Source organism: Cnephaeus nilssonii, assembly GCF_951640355.1.
Source record: "Cnephaeus nilssonii genome assembly, chromosome: 5".
NCBI classification, from domain to species: domain Eukaryota; kingdom Metazoa; phylum Chordata; class Mammalia; order Chiroptera; family Vespertilionidae; genus Cnephaeus; species Cnephaeus nilssonii.
The window spans coordinates 107,263,794-107,276,245 of NC_137076.1; positions in this window are offsets into that span (position 1 = coordinate 107,263,794).

Consider the following 12,452-nt stretch of genomic DNA (forward strand, 5'->3'; position numbering starts at 1 on the left):
ACTCCCGAAGGCTTCCCGGGCAGCTTTTTTTTAAAAAATTTTTTATTGATGTCAGAGAGGAGAGGAGGAGGAGAGAGAGAGAGAGAGAGAAACATCAATGATGAATCATGGATCGGCTGCCTCCTGCACGCCCCCCACTGGGGATGGAGCCTGTAACCCGGGCCTGTGCCCTGACCGGGAATCGAACCCTGGCCTCCTGGTTCACGGGCCGACACTCAACCACGGAGCCCCGCCGGCCGGGCGTTTCGGGCAGCTCTTTACCGCGGCCGCGGCCAGGAAGTCACTTTGAAATTCATGCAGCCAGCCAGGGCTCACTTCCTGCGAGAGCCGGTGTCCGCCCCGCCTGCGGGCTCCGGGAGGTGGCCTCCCCGCGGACCACGTGGCCACCTGGCTGTTCTGGATGCTCCGTGACTGAACCGAGTGAGGCAGGAGCTGAGCGTTCCTCACGCTCTTCTTCCCGACGCCGACGGGCAGTTAACACGGCGCTGCCGCTCACGGTGCGTTTCGGCTCCGTGCTCCGCAGGGTCACAGGAGCGCAACTCGACCAAGACGAATGTGACTGCGAACAGCCCTGTCGGTGCCTCAGGGTGGAACCTGGACCCTGGGCACGGTCGGTCTCAACTCGCGGTGTCTCTATTGGGTCACGCTGATCACCCCTCGTACGCAGGGGTGACTGGGTGCGTGTGCATCAGTCCTTGGAGGTGCAGCTTTATTTTACTTTTAAATGTTTTCATTGTCGGAACTCCCATTTCTGACAAGTCCCCGGTGCCGCTGCAGCCTGAGGGCCGAGCCCCGCCCGGAGCCCGCCAGTGCTGTGTCCTCAGGTCCGCACTCACCGCTGAATCGCTGCTCAGATCTGTCGGCAGCCGCATTAAGGCCCGGAGGCCTGCGTGCCCTCCGCGTTTAGACCGAAATCGACATAAAAAGGCCAAATTGGTGTCTAGATTGGGAAGAAAAAGCTGAAAGCTTCCCTGTGGTGAGCCCGGCACAGAGGCTGCGGGGGACTTACCCGTGCCTGCTCTCCTCCAACGGTGCAGCGCGGCCCCCTGTGCGACCCCCGTGTGTGCAGTGCGGTCCCGTGTGCGACCCCCGTGTGTGTAGTGTGGTCCCCGTGTGCGACCCCTGTGTGTGCAGCGTGGCCCCGTGTGCGACCCCGCGTGCCTCCCAGGCCCAGGGACCACCCCGATGGGCGGCGTTAGGAAATCGAATCGCCTGCATTTCCCAGAGACGCCCAGGGAGGCTCTTCGTGGGAGGCGCTGCTCCTCCACAATGGGAGGGACGCGCTCTCTCCTCAGCCGGCACCTTTGCAGCGCCTGGCGGATGTGACCTCTGGCGCAGCCACGGTGACCTCTGGCCCGGCCACAGTGACGGTCCAGGGAGGCTTCTCAAATCGCGGTAAAATGGGCTGCGCTGTCCCCTCGGCCGCAGGCGCTCTCCCTGCCCACGTGGCCGGCCAGTCCTTTGGTGCCCGCTGGCCGCTGGGACCAGCCGGGGACACCCCCTCCTCCCCAAGGCACCTGCAAAAGCACACAAGCTTGGCCCACAGAACAGCAACGCAGTCTATTTACTCAGAAAGGACGTCCAGGCGACCAATCAGCAGGGCTGGCTTTTCCGTGAGGCAGGAGAGACGACTGCAGGCGGCGGGAAAGCGGGAGGTGACGTGGTGCGGGAGCCGGCCCGATGGAGGGGTGAGGGTGGACTCGCCTGCCGGCTTCCTCATTTCCCCACCATGCACCTCGCTGGGGCCTCCCGGCCCGCGGGTGTGGGCGTCCCCTCAGCCAGTGGGGCGTCGGCGGACACAGCACGGGAGCAATCTGAAGTCATGACGGGTGCGCACTCCTGCCCTTGACCCCTTCCCAGTGACAAGACAGGACTTCCTCCGAGTGGCTCTGCCCTTTAACATACACGGGCAGACCCGAGTCTGAATCCCAGAGGCGGAAGGGGAGAGCCCACCCACATCAACAAACCAACGGCATTTTCCTTCGCCGCTGACATTGTGTGGTTATTTGTTACGCAGCAATAGCTGACCGACACAGGAGGCAAAGGCACTGGTGAGGAAGTTGGGAATGCAAATATCATATTACCACCTTCTTAAACTTGCTTAGACTGGCCCTGGCCCCACTCAGAAACCACAGGTCCTGGCATGGCTGTTGCAAACACCGGATTCACTTGTGCCTCCCTGGCTATGATTTGCAGGATAATGATGTCATTAAGCGGCTTTAAATCTCTCACATCAGCCAGGCGATGGGATCGTAACCCACACGTTGGCAGGATTTCAACGCTGAGGGGGAGCTGTGAGGCGGTTTCATTTATAATAAAAGGAAATGACTCGGAGTTTTAGTTTTCAATTACGAAAGTTCTAGTGCAATTTAGTTCTTAGCTATTTTCACTAATATCCTCTCAGTACTTGACATCTAAATACCCACTCAGTCAACAGCCACAATGGAGCTCTCAGCCCTGCTGGGCTGTGCACGGAGCTGCGGGGAGAAAAGAGAAGAGAAGAGAAGAAAGCGCCCTCCTCCGGGAATTCACAATTTAGAGTAAACACGAACCACTAAAGGGATCAACCATTCGTCTACATGCAGGAGGGACCTTATCAACAGGCTCCTCAGTATCTTTACTTTATTAAGTTATTGTGATAATTTTGTTTCTTTCAAATAACTTATAAAACACAAAGTAAGCAACAAAGAAACAGATGTTAACCACTGTTAACATTTTAATGACTAAGTTCTCAGCCACCTTCCCAAGGCACACGTTTCTGTACACACATTTCTTTTTTCAAGGAAGATAGTATCATATTGCATTTTCCCTAATAGCACATGGCCACCGCGCCGTATCAATGGCCATTGATTTGCAGCATAATTTTAATGGCTGCAGTGTTCCTTTAAGGACACGCCGTGATTAGTTTCATCGGCATCCTATCAACATCATTTGGTTGTTTCCAGTTTTCTCTCTTTAGAGAGCAATGCGGGGACGATTCTCACAGACCCTTCTCTGTCCAGGGGTCCCTTGTGACCTCAAGACAAGCTCCTGTGAGTAGAAAGAATCTTTAGGTCAAATTCTGTAGAAAGCATTTGATGTACTTGGGTCAATGGCATCACAGGCTCCATTTTAAGCATCTTCTCTGAAACCCTAAGTGTTTCACTAGATGGTCATGTCCAACTGAAACGCGGGCTGAGTCTCCCTCACGGTCACAGGCGACGCGAGTTTGTAAGTCGGCTATAGAAGCTGATGTCCTTGGGACTCAGTCAGAAGCTCGGAATCCTGGTCCTTTGGACTCATGTTCAGACGGCCCTTCCCTCCTGTCTGAGGCTCCAGCCCAGCAGGGGGACAGCTGCACAGATGCAGAAACAAACACAGGAGAAGAAACGGGGTGTTTGCCCTCTGGAGACCCTGCGCCCCTCGCTCTGCATGCCTCTCCAGGGATCGCTCTCGGCAGGCAGAGCCAGCCCCCAACCACCCAACCACCTGCTCGGCAGGCAGGGCCGGCCTCCAACGCCAGGCAGCGCTGCGTGCTGGGAAGTTCCAGGGACTGAGGACTGGCCTCCGGATGGGACCGGCCCTCCCGCAGTCGCTGCGCCCGCCCATGATGAAGGCCTCGCCCGCCTCTCTGCCTGTTGCTGTGGGTAAGCTCTGTCATCCATCTGGTTGAAAGAAAAAGGTGTGACATGCAAAAGAGGGACATGGGAAGTGACTGACAGGCGAGCCCATCTCACAGGGTGGGTGGGGCCTCGCTGGGCCTCTCGGCTCCGTTGCCTCTGTGGGTCTCCTGCAGCCTGGGTCCCAGTTGTGTCTGACGTCACGGGAAACGAAGGGCACAAAACAAGGACCAAGCACAGGGAGAGGAAAGGGACGGCACTGAGGTGGCGGCCGCCTCTGTCGCTGGTGACCAGGGGGCTCCCCGCTCCTCCCCCCCGAGCTGCTCCGTGATTCCCTCCGGGAGCTGCAGGGGGGTGGAGTGGAACCCCTTCCTGAAACCCAGGGTGTGTCTGCAGGCGATGCCCCGCCTGCCAGGGAGGGGCTGCTGTGACCCCAGCCCCTCTCTCCCACCCGTCTGTGGTTCCTAAGGGGCACGGCTAATGCCTGGACACACCGAAGTGGCAGGTAAAAGGACGGAGAGACATGACCAGTCCCATGTACCAGAGTCTGCTTTGCTGAGATAAACGTGGACCTGGCGGAGGCGAAGCAGAGAGCGTGCCAGGCGGGGAGCCGGTCTCCCCAGGGTAACAGGCACCGTTCCACAGGGAGACACGGCCACTCAGAACCGGGGCGTGAGAACTAAAGAGCCTGATGAGGCTGGCTGGCTGGCACCCCGGGACACGCTGAATGCACGGTCAGTTACCGAGAGGCTGATCGGGGGGAACGAGTGAGGCTAGGAACGTGCACATCACACACGGGCCAGGGCCCCGCGGACCCGCCTCAGGCTGAGTGCGGAGAAGCCGAGCGCCCGCAAACCGAGCCATGGGGCTGCTAGGCCACGCGTGGCCTCGGTAAACCTTCCAGCGGCTCCACGCAGCCCACGTGCGGTCACGTCCCTCTTACGTTAGAAGCTGGTGCAAAAAGAGAAATGAAAACAGGCTCCCTACTTGGGAATTTAAAAACGCACAAAGTCACCGTGGGCCAGAGAGAACCCCTCAAAAGAGCCAGCGCGACAGGGAACTTGCTGGCCAGACTGACCAAGAAAACAGAGAGACGGCCCGGATCCCAGCGTGGCCCGTGGAGAAAGGACTCAGTCACGGGTGGGGTCGCAGGTGAAGAGGTAAGGGACCTCCACGGGCAAAGCCCGTCACTCCTGGCGCCCACGGTCACGGAGTCGCCAAGAACTCAGAATGGCCACGGCCGGACCTTGGCGCCCCGGAGATTCAGGGCCCGCTGCTGCCTCTGCTCACACCTCTCCCGCCGATCGATGCGAAACCTTGCTTCTGTGTGCTGCTTACAGACACCTCACTTAACACCGCTGCGGACTCATTACCCCTGAGCCAGCCGACAGCCCAATGGCTCCCGGTGCCGGGACGGCCTCCCGGGCTCACCGGGGCCAGACCGCACGCAAGCGCCACGCCTGGGGAGCTCAAACAGCAAACAGCATGACATGCAGAGAGCGTGACAGGAGGGAGACCGCAGTGCGGACACGGGTCACAGAGTGAGCGCTGAGCCAGCACGTGAGGGTGCCCGCCCCTGGCCCGCCCGTGCCCGCTGCTCTGTGTAGCCCACGTGTGACCGCAGAGCCCGTGGGTGTGGGGTGCAGGTAAGTCCCGGGGGTGGGGCAGGTTCAGAAAAATGGGCTCTGAGACGAGGAGGGTAAACTGTTTGGGCCAACAGTGTTTTCTGAAGACAAGTTTTTAGGAGCGGTTTTAGGTTTACAACATAATATAGGAAGGTCCAGAGATTTCCCATACACTCCTCCCCACTGAGCCCCCCCCCGGGTCAACAACCCCCCCCAGATACAGCCCTCAGGGTCAACATCCCCCCCAGATATAGCCCCCAGGGTCAACATCCCCCCCCAGATACAGCCCTCAGGGTCAACATCCCCCCCAGATATAGCCCCCAGGGTCAACATCCCCCCCAGACACAGCCCCCAAGGTCAACATCCCCCCCAGACACAGCCCCCAGGGTCAACATCCCCCCCAGACACAGCCCCCCAGGGTCAACATCCCCCCCAGACACAGCCCCCAGGGTCAACATCCCCCCCCAGACACAGCCCCCCAGGGTCAACATCCCCCCCCAGACACAGCCCCCAGGGTCATCCCCCCCCAGACACAGCACCCCAGGGTCATCCCCCCCAGACACAGCCCCCCAGGGTCAACATCCCCCCCAGACACAGCCCCCCAGGGTCATCCCCCCCCAGACACAGCCCCCAGGGTCAACATCCCCCAGACACAGCCCCCAGAGTCAACATCTCCCCCCCAGACACAGCCCCCAGGGTCAACATCCCCCCAAGACACAGCCCCCAGGGTCATCCCCCCCAGACACAGCCCCCAGGGTCAACATCCCCCCCAGACACAGCCCTCAGGGTCAACATCCCCCCCCCACACAGCCCCCAGGGTCAACATCCCCCCCCCAGACACAGCCCCCAGAGTCAACATCCCCTCCAGACACAGCCCCCAGGGTCAACATCCCCCCAGACACAGCCCTCAGGGTCAACATCCCCCCAGACACAGCCCCCAGGGTAAAAAATCCCCCAGACACAGCCCCCAGGGTCAACATCCCCCCAGACACAGCCCTCAGGGTCAACATCCCCCCCAGACACAGCCCCCCAGGGTCAGCCCCCCCAGACACAGCCCTCAGGGTCAACATCCCCCAGACACAGCCCCCAAGGTAAAAAATCCCCCAGACACAGCCCCCAGGGTAAAAAATCCCCCCCGAGTGTGCGTTTGTACCAAGCATGGGCCACACTGGCACCACCGCAGGCCCGCAGGCCCCCTCGTGTCGCTCACCCTGCGGTGTGGACATGTTTGAGGACGCGTGTCCATCGTCGGAGCACCACGCAGAGGGTGTCGCTGCCCTGACCGCGCTGTGCTCGCCCGTCGTCTCCCTCCCACGCAGACCCCGTGACCTGCTTGCTGTCCCGTGTCGCCGTTTCCAGAACGTCCCGAGGTCGGAGCCGCACAGGTGCAGCCTTCGCAGGTCCGCTTCTTTCACTCGGTCACGTGGACTCACTGCCCTCCGCGCCTCCTCACGTCGCCATAGCGCACGTCTCTCCAGAGCGGAGCGCTACTCCCCGCCCGGAGAGAGCGCCGTCTGTCACCTGCGCAAGAACGTCCCTGCGTAAGGACGTCACCTGCGCAAGGACGCCACCTGCGCAAGAACGTCCCTGCGTAAGTACGTCACCTGCGCAAGGACGCCACCCATGTAAGGACGTCTGGGTGGCTGCCGCGCTGTGCGGAGCTGCTGGGACCGCGGTCAGCTGTGTGCGGGCAGTTTTCCGCGCCTTCGGGTCAGTGCCGGCGGGCCGGCTGCGGCCACACGGTCCAGTCTGAGTGATGTTGGAAGAGCGTCACTGCCCGAGGACGGGGGACGTGAGCGCTTTAGAGGCCGGTCCCGTCTGCGCGTCTCTGCGCTGGGTGTCCAGGTGGCTGCCAGCGCCCACCGCCATGAAGACCGGGCAGCGCGGGCCGAGGACCGGAAGTTGCTGGTTCCTGCAGCCACCGGACCGGGCGCTCCCGAGGCCGAGGTGTCCGCCACTCCGAGCGTCCCCCCGGAGAGCCCAGTCCCGGAGCGTCGCCTGAGCCCTGACCCGGAGCTGACGTGGGCGTGGCTCCCTTCCGGGTCAGCAGGTGGCCCTCAGGCTGTCAGTACAAATAAAGTTTTATTGGGACCCAGACACGTCCCTGTGTTTGCTCCTGTCTGCGGCGGCTCTGGGGCCAGATGGGCAGTTAGCAGCGGGGACGAGGCTCTCCTGGCTCAGCAGGCGGGGCCCGGAGACCGGAGACCGGGGCCCGGAGATGGGGGCTCGGAGACGGGGGCTCGGAGACGGGCCCCTGTTCTCAGGCCCTCCCACCCGCAGAAGCCGCGAACGGCAGGTGTGGAGGCCCTCGGGCTGCAGCCCTGACCCGACAGGCCGTCCGCAGCCCCTGCCCCTCCGCCTGGACCCCGTGGCTTCCCCGCAGGATCTCAATGCGGCTCATGACGCGCAGCCGGCCCCCCGGGCACCGTCCGCACCGTCCGGGGCAGCCCCGGGTTCCCGACGAGGCGCCGGCCTCTGCTCGGCCGTCAACACGGTGCCGCGGGGGAGCGGGGGGAGGGGAGCCCGTGGGGGGCAGCGCTCAGGGCGGGTGGGGAGACAGGAAGGAGGGAGAGCACACGGGAGGGGATCCCCAACTCCAGGCCTGGCTGAGCCCCTTCTGCTGGGAGTTGACCTCATTCTCCTCCAAGCAAAACCGCGGCGTTGCTGTCACACGTGTTCTGGCCGCCCCTCCCCACAGCTTCTCCTTTTCAGGGTGCCCCCCCCCCCGGCCCCCCATCTAGTCATCGGGAGTCGGAGAGCCCCCCGAACCACACTCAGGCTCTGATGGGGACACGTGGCCACCAGCGCGAGAGAGGACCCCCTTCTGCTGTCCCTGGCTCGGGGGTGCCGGTGGGGGTGCCAGAGGCTGGGAACTGCCCCCCCCCCCCCCCCGAAGGGGGCCCTCGCCAGGGCTGGGTCCGCTGCGGGCGGCGCAGGGGCGAGGCTGGGAACGGAGGGGAACCGAAGGCCGAGGCCACGGACCTCCCTCTGGTTCGCCTCCTCCCGGGGTGCCAGTCCCCCCTCCCCTGGGGCGGTGACGGGGTCAGAGGGGTCCCTGCAGGAAATGGCCGCGGGGTCACTCCCCGGAGAGCTTCCCGCCAACCCTCCCCTCGCCCTGACCCGGCGCTCCTGCTGCCCCTGCGCTGCCTCCGGGTCTGCAAGTCAGCGCCTCCCCTGTGCCCGCGGGCACCGCCCCGAGGGCGACCGGCTCTGGGAAGGCGGCCACGGGGGCGCAGGGGAGCCCACGGGGGGCGCAGGGGAGCCCACGGGCGCAGGGGAGCCCACGGGGGGCGGAGGGGAGCCCACGGGGGGCGCAGGGGAGCCCACGGGGGGCGGAGGGGAGCCCACGGGCACAGGGGAGCCCACGGGGGGCGCAGGGGAGCCCACGGGCACAGGGGAGCCCACGGGGGGTGCAGGCGGGGGACGCAGGGGCCGGTGGCATGACCAGGCCGTCCCCCGGCTTCTGCGGGCAGAGCTTCCGGGCCCCGCCCCCGGGGTGAGCAGGGCCGCAGGCAGGAAGGTGGGGCGCCATCTGTCCCGGGAGGCGGAGCGCGACCCGAACAGCCTCGCGGCTCCGGCGGTGCGAACAGCGGGCACAGCCCCCGCCTCCCCCGTCTGCTTCCCGGGCGCCCAGTCCCGGTGGCGGCCTCGGTCCTCGTCCCCGCCCGCAGGGAGCCGCTCGGGAGCCGCCCCGCCCGCACCCCGCGCCCCGGAGGCCCTGCTGCTCCGCCTGAGGAAGTCCTCAGGGGCCCGGCCGGCGGGGCTCCGTGGCTGAGCGTCAACCTAGGAGCCAGGAGGTCAGGGTTCGATTCCCGCTCAGGGCACAGGCCCGGGTTGTGGGCACATCCCCAGTGGGGGCTTGCAGGAGGCAGCCGATCAGTGATTCTCTCTCATCACTGATGTTTCTCTCTCCCTCTCCTTCCTCTCTGAAATCAATAAAAACATATTTGAGAAAAAGAGAAGAAAAGAAAGGGGGTGCGAGTGGGCGGAGGGGGTGAGGTGCCTTGCTGCAGGTGGAGGCCCCTCGGGGACACTGCTCACCGGGCTCTTCCGGAAGCGGGGCTTTCGTCAAAAACCCGTTTTCCTAGTTGGAGAGTCACCACCGTCCGGGCTCCACGCGAGAACTGAGGGCTTATCTGCCCGCCCCGAGGCAGCGTGCTGGGTCCTGTGTCTGCGATCTGGGCTCGCGGCTCGCACCCCGCCCCCGGCCTCCTCGCCCGTGGTGGCTGTCACCCGCACAAAGGTCCTCCGTGGGGCGCGGCTGAAACCGCCCGGAAATTGCTCACTTTTTGCCTCTCGACACCATGCTCTCAGCGGGGTGACCCTCGGCGGCTCAGGGACAGGCAGGAGGGAGGGGTCCCCGGGGGCGCCCTGCCAATGACAGTGTTTGCCTGAGAACCGGCCACAGCCGCTCAGCGCTCTGTTCCGGCAGCAGCGACCGCGTCTGCATTTAATGCTGAGCTCCCGCTGGGTAAGTTCAGCTGCTGATTCCGCTCCGGAAAAACCCGTTTCTCCTAAGAATATGCAACATCACAGCTCAGTCTCCCAACACATTTATGGTCCGAGGAGCTTCCAGGGTTCAAGTCCCAGCCAACGGAGGGAAAGATAAGAATTAAGTGGGTCCTTGACTGGTGAGCAGAGCTCACCCCACAAATGCCTAGAAAGCCTCTGCCCAGTGCTGGCTCGGGCCCCGAGGCCAGGACGCGGCAGGACCCAGAGATGGTTATAGGCCTGGCCGACCCCCTCGTGCTGACCCGGGCTGCAGGCCGCCCCGGGTACAGGCCCGCAGGGGACGGAGGCAGGTGCTCAGAGCCGCCCGCCTCCGGCCGGTCCAGGCCCAGGCCTTTCAGTGACGGTGCGGACGGCACAGACCTGCGAGGGAACCTGTACCGCCCGGGCCCCATCCCCGTGGTTGCCATCCGCCTAAATTGTGCCCTAAACACCTCCGGTGCCCACGCCCTGGCGGGAAGCCTCCCGGGCTGGGGTGACGGAGGAAGAGCCCGGACAGGGACCCGGCCTCTCGGCTCCTGCGGCTCCTGGAGACGGGAAAGGCTGCTCCTGGCGTGCGGCCCTCAAAGGGCAGACGAGCGGAGCGGTGCCAGCGAGACACGGGAAACCAAGCGCAGGGTCGCGTGCAGAGTCCCCGCACCGCGGCTGTCGCGCTCCAGGGCTCGCGTGGGTCCGTGAACACAGTGTAGGCCGACGGACGGGAAAGACGGGTCCATGCGGCGGAACCGCGGGGGGGGGGGGGGGGCATCAGGACTGCGCCCCCCTTCAGCAGGAAGTCCGTGTCCTATCGTCGTCCGGGCATCAAGGGGGCTCCACAAAGAGCACCGTTTAGTCACCATCACAGGATCCCCCCACGGAGCGGGAAGGGCTTTTCTCGACCAGTGACCCTAACTGTATGTACAGGGAAAGCTAACCAAGCTAGGTTGTTCTGGCCGAACCCGGTCACTTAGCTAAACGCAGCGAAACCCTGGACAAGACCTCGGGCTCCCACACCTGCTTAGCGAGGCCGAGTGGCCGCCCCCCATCCACCCCCCCGTCCTCCCCCCCGCCCCCCCGCGTCCTCCCGGCTGCCGGGAACCGCTTCGGGAGCACGAGGGGCTGGAGGATGGGTCACCGTATCCTTTTCCTTTTCTCCAAACTGGGAAAATTGTGAAACTGAAAAATAATGCTAAAGTATAATTTTTAACATGTTTACTTATTGGCTGACAAGTTGGTTTCATTATATTCGTGGACCTAAAAAGTAGTTTTTTCAAAAACTATTTTCAAAAAGTAAATGTTATTCTCCCCCAAATCTACGTGCATTAAAGGACAAACGATTTTCAGTTCCTCTGTTAGCGATCTGAGCGCCAGGTGATAACGTGGGGGAGCGCGGCTCTTGGCGGCTCATGTGTATTTCTCTGAGTTTAATCCCGTGTCACTGGCGTGGAGGGAGACAGGTGGGCTAGGGGACAGGTGGGCTGGGGGACAGGGCGGGGGACAGGTGGGCAGGGGTGGGGGAAAAACAGAGGTTCCCAATATTTGTTCCGTCTTATTTTCCAGAAACGGGCCTGCCATCCTCTTCCAGGCGGATTTTACGATGAAGGAACTTGAAATCGTTGACCCCTTAGGTCAACTGCTCTCGCTCAACCGTAAGGTTTTAAATCGCAAAGGCGGTCTCTCCCGGCCGGGCGTCCGGCAGCTCAGAACTGCCCGGTAAATGGAGGTGACGAGCGAGCCTGTGATTTCTGCGTTAAAGTGTGTGAACGTCTCCGCCCACACTGTCAGACGCCTCTCCTCCCGCCACTCAGCACCTTCTGTGGGCAAACGCTTTCTGACTGACATCTCCGAGGCCCGCTTCCTCTCAAAGACGCCGGGACGCTGTAGCTGCTGAGCATCGATTCACAGAATCACAACAGGAGCCCGTGGGCGGTCTGTCCTGCGAGCCCAGAATTCCCACGCGGCTCAGGCTCTAAGGTGCCGTCTCCGTCTGGTGGGAGCGTTTACTCGGCGCGCGTTCTGGGGACCAAGCCCAGCGCCTCCCTGGCTGCAGACCGCCTTTGCAATGACTCATTTTGCTACAAGAGGCCCCTCGCACGCCCGCCCTCAGTGCATGCTCCTTCACACGTCCTTGTTTTTAAGTGAAATTTACGAAAGTGAAATGCTCACGTGCTCAGTGCTAACAGGTGACCAGTCAGCTTCCTGTGTTGGCCAGAGGTTGTGCAGCCCTTCTGCTCACACCCCACCGGCCCCCAGGAGTCACATGGCCTCAGTGAGCTGAAAGGGAGTCTGGGAGATGTAGTCTCCACCTGGGTGGCCATGTGTCCAGCTGACACTGGGGTTGTGGGGTGGGGGCAGGAAAGAATTTGGGCAGAACCCCCACCGTCTTCGAGTGACCTCTTAGCGGGAAGTGCTGGAGGGATGGCAGGACAGGTGCGTTACCGGGCGGGGTTTCTTCTCTCTGCCCCGCCCAGACCCAGGTTCCTGCAGCCCTGCCCTCGGCTCCTGGGAACAAACTGGCTAACTAGACCTCCCCCCCACCCCCCTTTGCTCAGAGGAACTGGGATCTAAGGTGGCAATGCACCCGCCCAGGGGACTGCTTACGTTGATCTCAATGATCAGGCGGAGCTGTGTTCCCGCCACCTGCCCCACCCCTGCCCACCTGTCCCCCAGCACACCTGTCCCCCCTCCACCTTATTTAAAATAAAAAAATCCAAAGTGAAGTTATTTGCTATCAGCTGCC